This window comes from Cygnus olor, chromosome 4, assembly GCF_009769625.2.
Source record: "Cygnus olor isolate bCygOlo1 chromosome 4, bCygOlo1.pri.v2, whole genome shotgun sequence".
Lineage (NCBI taxonomy): Eukaryota > Metazoa > Chordata > Aves > Anseriformes > Anatidae > Cygnus > Cygnus olor.
The window spans coordinates 51,165,530-51,174,507 of NC_049172.1; positions in this window are offsets into that span (position 1 = coordinate 51,165,530).

An 8,978-nucleotide genomic window follows, 5' to 3' on the forward strand; every position below is an offset into this window, starting at 1 on the left:
GATAATGAAACCACTTACCTGCAATATTTCTATTAGCATTAAGGAGGTTAAATTTCAGATGAAGTCCACCACTTTGTTCACGTCAGTGAGGTGGTGTTATAGAAACTGAAATGCCAGCAAGGATCAAATACATTTCTACACGCTTTTACAACAGAGAAATCTTAAAGCCTACCTAGTCCTACAATGATACCCATAATTTCGGTCACTGTTTCCTCTTTTGTCTTCGAAATGGAAAAATACTTCCTGTGTGTTTCAGAATATATAAATGACAGATATCCCCTGTTTTCTGCTTTACTTTTCATAGAGGACTTCACTGTATTTTCTTTTTTATACTGTGTGAATTTACTGTCTATTTTTTTCCCACTTCAGACCAGTCAATGGACAAGCGAGCAACTTCTGCTCCGGCTGAAATCATGCCAAATGTCTTGTGCATGTAAAGTGGTATGGTGACATTTCTTTCAGTACAATATTCTGGCAGATCTTTAACTTTTGCATACCTGACACCAAAAAGTGGTTTTGTATTTATGCAACTTCTGCCTTTTGAAACTGGGAATGGGAGTGGCTTTTGTTGTGACTGGGTGCATGTGGAAAAGGAATACTTTGAGCAATGTTATTATGGATCAGCTAGTCAGCCTTGACATCTGTAGTTGTATCTTTGGGACTGAATCATACTATCTTTCTTCCACTAAAAAGAGAATTTTTCAGAATTTCTAACCTAGTTTTACTGTCTTTATTCTACAACTTAATTAGACTTAGGGATTGCAATGTAGCTTGCTATTTACATCATCAAAAGAGTCTTCAAAAATATATATATATTTTGTTTTCCAGTCTCATTTTCTGTGAATTGCTTTTTTGATTGTTTCCTTTCATTTTATTTAATTAATTATTTATGTATGTATTTTCTGCTGGCCATGGTCCCTAGATACTTGCTTGCACAAAGGACTCTGCTTAATGCTAGATCAGTGTACAGCGTTCACGTTGGGTTAGACAGGATATGTGAGAATTGCCCTTGAGCTTGGTAAAGTTACACTTTCAAGCTTAGAACACTCAATATAAGCTTAACTCCAAGGTCTTTCACCAACAGGGTGAAAGACTGCAGTGATATGATTCATACTGCTACTTATGCACAAAGGTGTTTGCATCTTGGGACCTGTCTGGCTTGAGGGTCGCTCAGAAAATGGATGGATGGTCAAGTAGATGGATAGACGGATAGATTGATTGGGAAGGAAATGGACAGGGAGTGTAAGCTGAGCAAAGAGGAGCTAAAGCTGTGCTGAGTGTAATGATTCTGCCTGACATCTGAACACTGGTGGGGCATGGGAGTTTTCACATTGCTATTCTGCAAACCAAGACTAAATGCTAGAGGTCCTGCTTTTGGCCTTTCCTAGGCAAAGGTAAATTTGAAAAGGCATTCAAAATTTCATTATTTAGGAGTGTTTTAAATTATTTACATAGTGTCACTATTCTTTGGAACTTTACATTATTTCTAAATAATCTAAAACAGACCATTGAATTTTTTATTTTTTTTTTGTTTATTTATTTTTTTATTTTTATTTTTATTTTTATTTTTATTTTTATTTTTATTTTTATTTTTTTAAGATGATTAAGACCCAAGGAAATGGCTTGAATCTGTGACAAGGATGGTTCAGGCTGGATATCAGGAAAAGGTTCTTCACTGAGAGGGTGTTCAGGCACTGGAACAAGCTCCTCAGGGCAATCATCATGGCGCCAAGACAGCTGGAGTTCAAGAAGTGGTTGGACTACGCTCTTAGACACATCGTCTGATTTTTTGAATGGTCCTTTGGTGACACAAGAGTTGATCCTTGTGGGTCCCTTTGAACTCAGGATATTCTATGATTCTATTAATGACATACAGACAATTTAACAGTGAGTTGTATTTGGTTCAGTTGAATAATGACTAAAAGTAATTAGTCTTGGTAGCCTGTGGGGGAAAAAAAAAAAATGTTGTCTCAATCTCCAAAGGTCATGTGCCGTAATAACACAGTAAATAGGAAACTAGCAGTTTTTACAGCAGTATCTTAAAGCTTTTATCCAGGTGTCTCTAGCATAAATGTTTCAGCAGCATGTATGTATAGGACTTCTCCTTGGATTATCTTGACCAAAGCATAATTCAGTCTCTAGTATTTTATTTCTTCTCACCTTCAACCTCTTTCAGTACTCTTTCAAACAACAGTCAGCCCTCACTCTTAAATAACCATCACATTCAGATGGAACAAGAACTTAATGGAGTCAAGAACATAAAATACCTTTCAAGAGTCTCATTTTTTACACTGCAAATACACAACTTGTTAGATTCTAAGGAGAATCTTGACCATAACTCTTTTCCAGAGTTATAACATTCCTCCATACCTGTTCTTAACCATATTTAATGTTAGTTTCTGACCATTGTCGACTATTCATTAAATCAGAACAATTTGACTTTGCTTTACTCTTACTGCAGTCAGAGAACTTTAACAGCTATGAAAAGCTCCAGTTTTGGGCAGAATCCTTGGAAACTATTTTGAGCCTTGGTTGTTATTTGTAGTCTCTTGGCCCTGCTGGGGTGCTGCTCTGTTTGCCATTGCTGCAGCTCAGCTAGAAAAGCTCAGATGACTTTCACCATCACTGCTTCTTTGCAAAGTGGGAGGCAGCACACATTCAAACCCAGAACTTCTGCCTGTTGTACACTTGTGCAGTAACACAGCTCCTGTGGGAACTGAAAAACGGACTCTCTGTGAGCTGTGCGTTTCCACAATGTTGTTAACTTTAATTCTTTCCTCTCTCCCCACTTTCCAAATGGTGTTATAACTTTTGAGCCCACTGAACATGACAAAAGGGTAGAGATCTCAAAGATATGAAATTCCTTTTAGTTTTGTAGGTGGCTGGTGTGAAATGAGGGATTTAGTGCACTATCTGAAAGTCTGTAGCTTCTGAACTCTGGACTTTTACCTTCTGCTTTGTGTATTGATTGCCCAGGGCAATTCTCAGAAATAACATAAGCAGGGTCTGCTTCTTTCTCCATGAAGTACAAGGGAGCAGCAAGGGGTAGAGAACTGAGGAGAATACAACTTCAGATTATGGAAATCTCTCAAATAGATGGAAGGCTGCAGTGTATGCTTTGGAAAATCTCATTCCATATTTTCCTCCTCAAATTCCCATTTCCAAAGCAGGAAAATCTGACCAAAACCAGAACCTTGGGAGTACTGGTCCTTGTGCTGAGCACAGAGTTCATGAGTGTGGTAGAAGAGGGTTTGTAGATGGGGAGGAGATCAAGAGCAGTTTCATGTCAGAGTGAAGACACAGAGGGCATAGTGTGAGCAGACAAGAGTTAAGTTTGTTCTAGAAATATATGAATAAAGTCCATAGGAAACCAAAGTTTTGCTGTGCAGTAATAGCTTGTTCTTCACTTGCAGCTTTTAACATTAGATGCCATTATTTAAAAAAAAAAAAAAAAGTGTATGCTTATGCTAGTAACTCCTTTGCCAGGTGTAACCCAGAATGAATTTTCTGATAACTGATTTCTGAAGTAATAGAAATGTTCACCTCAGATTGACATAACAGTGAACAAGCAGCAACAGCAGCAAAGGCTGTGTCAGGGAAGGCCTTGGGAAATATGGATTTCACAGCATGAAATCAGAATATCCTTGGGAACGAAAAAGCATTCACACCTGAAAAGATGCTATAATAGGCCAGAAGCAAGTTTAAATTGAAATTTTGAAGATTGAGAATTGAGACGTGCCTATTTTGGAGAAGGAAAGAAAATGAAACAGTTTTATGTGAGGAGCCGTGAAGGTGGCAGAGGTTTATTAAAGAATATTTTCACAGAAAGTTGCTCTTGGATTTTAGTAGCGTAACTACCGAGGCTGCAGGCCGTGCAGCTACAACGGTGATAGAATACTTCAGAATAGATGGGAAGAGTCACAGGTGCACTGCTTCTGACTGGGTAGCCGTAAATGATGGATTACCCAAAGTAGAACAATATACACTGTCTACCTGTCCTTACTTTTGACTAAACCATGTAGGTGCACATCAATGGAGGGGACTGAAGCAGTGAGCTCTGGAAAAGCAAAGAGTTTAAATCCAAGATGGGAGGAATGCAGAAAAGGAAACAGGGATCTGCCATTTCATTCTTTGCCCAAGCCCATTCATATGGTCTCCAGTTGGGGAACTCCACATGGGGACTATACTCATAAAACCCAGATCACATGTATATGTGGTAAAGGCTAACTACTCACCTTCATCCCAGAAGGTGACTGGAAAGTAAATGAGTAAACAGAAACAGAATGTTCTTGTGCAGCAGGGCAGTCAACCAACATCACTCAAAAATGCATGAAGATTTTATTATTTTGGTTCTTCATTAATGTCCTCTTTGGAATTGTGCTTGGTTTCTGGAATATGTTTCTATGATGTACTAAAAGATTTGTTCACTTCACACATTCAAATATTGGAAAATAATTTTCAGGCCACAAGTCCTTCGCTAGCTTTTCTTACATATTGTTACATATTGTTACATATTGTTACATATTGTTACAATTTATTTGGTATGATATGATCTGAAGCATATACTGTATTCTGTCCTCACATAAAATGCTTAATTAGTTCCTTAACAATCTAATGAGATTTGAGGTAAAAAGAAAAGAATTTCAAAAGTCTTCTCTTTTCCCTTTTAGAAAGAAAATTTCAAAAAATTGTAGAAAACATTCAAATCATTACATATCTTGAAAGGATGGTTGATGGAGCTTCAGATATTCATATATGATAAAATACAGAGAATATAAGAGAACAGATAAAGTAGAGGAACAAATTAAATATCATATTACAGAATAAAATGTAAAAAGAACAAGTGAAAAACTGGCAGATAATAATAAGAGAAAAATATTAAAGTACAAAGAGCAGTAGTCCTGTAAAGGCAGTATTAATTTTATTAATGATGTAAGAGATGTATTACTAGAAAACTGTAGTGATGAAAGAAACCTATTTTTTTATTTATTTTTAAGCAAATATAAGATTACCAAGTTCTTAGAAATAAGAATGAACAAACTATATAACAGTTCAATATGAATCATGTAGATTAATAACAACAATGCACATTAACCCTATTTTGCTTTTATTTATTATGTTTAAAATACTTATAAAGTAGGTAACAAACACATTTGAACATCAAGCTTTCTTGTATGGTATTAGTAAAGTCAAGCCCTGTTTTTCAGGATACTTTCAAGTACCTGTTTGTCGGTTTGTGTTCTTGGTAATATCTGTGATATAAAAAACAAATAAGCTTTAGAGCAACTAATAAGATGAACCCTGTTAGCTACAATGAGTAATGCAATAAGGATAATTTGCAGCTAAAATATGTATGTGTATGCAAATTAAATAATATTAAAAATAAAAGTAACTTGTTTAAGTGTTTACATTGAGGAATTGGTGAACTTGTTCAGATAAACATTACACTTTTTTAAAGGTACTTTTATATGGATAGGTATTTTGAATTACCTGCTGCATTTAATGTTCAAATTTATGTTTTAATGAAAATCAGAATGTCCCCTGGACACCTAGGAGAATCATATTGCCTTGTGTATGCTGTTATGCTGCATTAAGAGGTACAAGATACATACACACTATAGTTATTTGCTCTAGATATGCGCACTTATTGAAAACTAGCCCAGGAGTCTCACTTCTATGGCCAAAAGTATGAATATGCCAGTACTATTTCCTTGCCCCTCAATTCTGTTAAAACGGTCATCATTTTACTTTATGTAATTGTACCATAGTATCAGGTTAAACTTATTTAACTAAATCAGTTACATTTGAAGTAATATCCATTTAAAGGAATGTAAGAGGGTAATAGTACTTCCTAATCACAGCTTCATAATCACACTCATAACTTTTAGACTTTTCAAGTATATATGATCAGTGCAGTAGGGATGCACAGTATTTGTTGCTCTCATGTTTAACTACAAATTTTACCTATGACTGGTGAATAAAACTAAAATAAAATTGGTGCGTCAACACCTGATTAAAAGAGAGCTTTTCACAGAAGAACTGTGCTTCTGTAGCCCTTAAACAGGTGCTTGTATGCACTTAATCTGCAGTCACCACCAACAATAAACTGCTTATTGCCTCTTTCAGTCTGATATAAAGCAAGGCACACAGAGTGAATCACAGCTGGAGCAAAGATTATTTCCAGGAGGGGAGAAATTAATATATTAGTGGTTCAGAGTTTTCCTGTTATTTGCTTGTGAAAAGCAAAACCCCTACCTCAACTCTAAATAATTAAAAGCAGAAAAAACGGTGCTTAAATGGGGCTTGCAGTGCTTGCTTTGACAAGCTCTGTATCACATTCCCTTCCACAAGCAACATTGTTTAGATTGCCTTTAAAAAGATAAATTAGAAAACATCTCTAATTATCTCTTTTGCTCATAGACATTGCCTGGTATTGTAATAATCATAGAGACTGAGAGATGTGTATGTGTTAATTATCAGCTTAATGAGTTATCCTTTCAGAAAGTTAATTAGACCAGTCTCCTGGGCTACAGTCATTACTTTTAAAGCAAACAAACAAAAACCATTAATAAATCTCTTTCTTGGGGCTTAGAAATTAGAAGATGACATCAGGCTCAGTGCTGTGCACTTTTGCTAACGATAGCACTGGATAAAGGAAGACATGAACAACTGCAAAGTTATCAGAGGCAAGAAATCAGCTGACCCAATGCTTGTGACTGTAATTAAACTGAGCCCTGTGGCTAACAAGAAAATTGTTACAAACGAAGCAAGAAATTGTTCATTGTCTGCTGTGTCCTCTTCTTTTTGACAGCAACATTTGTAGAAGAAAATGGTCATGAAAATCTTGTCATGTTCCCAGCTGCAAAGTGTCACAACCATTAGGCCTGTTATCATAATGAACACGCCTGAGGGTTGGGATGGGCAAATTGACAGGGGGAGTGGAGAGGAAATATATATAGCTGGTAATTATTCTTACCTACCTTTATTCAAAATGAGATTATTTTTTTCACTTGTAATCCTTCAGCTACTTTGCTACTGCTTGTGACCCTGTAGTTTATGACTCTTTCTTCTGTTGTAGTTTGGCTAGTATGTGGCTATGAAGGTCAATATTTTGCATTGCTTTGTGTCTTTACTTAATACACTTTAGCATAAAATCAGATTGAACTAGGTGAATGTATGGGTAGAAGTGCTTCTCCCCTCCTAGAAGATTGTTAGGCACCTGCAGACTACCTAGGCTTGAGATTTCTACTCAGGCTCCTCTTTTTAAAGTCTTATGAAAGTCAGTCAAGGCGTTACTATTCTAGTAGTTCTTTGATTGATAGACAGTTTATGTGAATGGCACCAATGCTATCATGATGAAATTCATTCTGTTAATATGTTGAGTAACCTGGCTCTGAGCATTAGGCATGTTAACTTCTCTTTGTCTTCTACCCATGGAGTGAGATGATATCTGCCTGCTGAGGTCAGGCTTATGGAAAATGTGTACTCCTGGGTCTTGCTGGATGATATAAAAATCTGAAGGGCAATATAATTTTGCCTTATAAGGAGTAGGCCTTGATCTGCACCTATGAACAGCCAACAAAATTGTGTGTGGTCTTGATGTGTCAGTTTTCTCACAGCAATGACAACAAAATATTTTCAGCTCCTTTGTTCTTTGCTAAAAGTATTTTAACACGTTGTGTCTGAAAATATCCTAGTGTGTAATTGCCGCTAGAATCAATTGTCACAAGATGGCTGCTAGATGTGAGGGATTAATGACTAGAAACACTGACATTTTTATAATCATTTAGTTTTCAAGAAATAGGATTTAATTGTAAAAGGGGCAAGAGAACAGCACTTGTTCTAAACTTAATGACACTGTTAATAAGGTAGATTTCCTGATTCCTGTTACAGATAAATATTCTTTTTAATCTGTTATATGCATGTGATAAAACAAATGATGATAAATACAGCAGACTCTTAAACTTTAGCTTGTACTGCTTGTATTGTCATATTATCATAGATTTCTAGTACGGATGATGCTTATAGTGGTATACTTTCCGTAACCACAGTTCCTCCAGCACAATTCACTACGCTGACCTTGCTGAGAAAAGACATAAAAGAACCTCAAACCTATTTAAGGAGGAGGTCAGTGTCAGTTGTCTTGGCAAGATATCTTCATCATCTTTTTGGTCATTAAGAATATAAGAACTTTTATTTCTTGCTGAACTTTCTTGAAGTTTTCTGGAGGACTTCTAGAGGATTAAGAGAGACTTCTGAGAGGCAGCAACAATATCCTTGTGTCACCTGAAGTCAATGGTATGTGATATTAAAGTTCACCCCTTCTACCCTGGCCTAGAGTTTCCTATTTTTCCCCTCACCTATTTTCCTTAGAAAGCCTGCAGTCTCCTAAAAACCACATCTACTACGTCAAACCTATTTGAGGAGGTGGAAAATAATGTCTAGTGATATGAAATGATATATTTTTCAGTTTAGCTGAATAGTCTTTTTGATCATAGCTGATGCATACTTGCATTGGACAGAGGTCAACAGAGAAGCCCACAAGAAAAGGCAATAGTTTTGGTCTGAAGCTAAGCAAACCTTAAACTTGAAATGAAGTCAGTGGGCCCATTTGTGGCCCAATGGCTGTAGTTCAGGTATATGATGCCCTCCATACAAATCACTAGGTGGCATCCAGTGGCATATTTATGCCACTACATGTCACTGCAGAGGTTAATGACATCCCAACTGAGAAATTCTATTGAAATTAAGAAATCAGAGTAAGTTCCTGAATTGAACACTTAATGTTATTTTATGCTGTGTTTGTGATATTCCATGGATAAAGAAATATTGAAATTATGCTATAGAACAATAGCACGTACATAACTATCCCTAAACTCTTTAAAGTAGAGCAGTTTGTAAAATAAAATAATTCCTGTCATAACTGTGCTTTGTTTTCCTTAAACATTTTGACAGTGTAATTTATCTGCTAAGTGTCA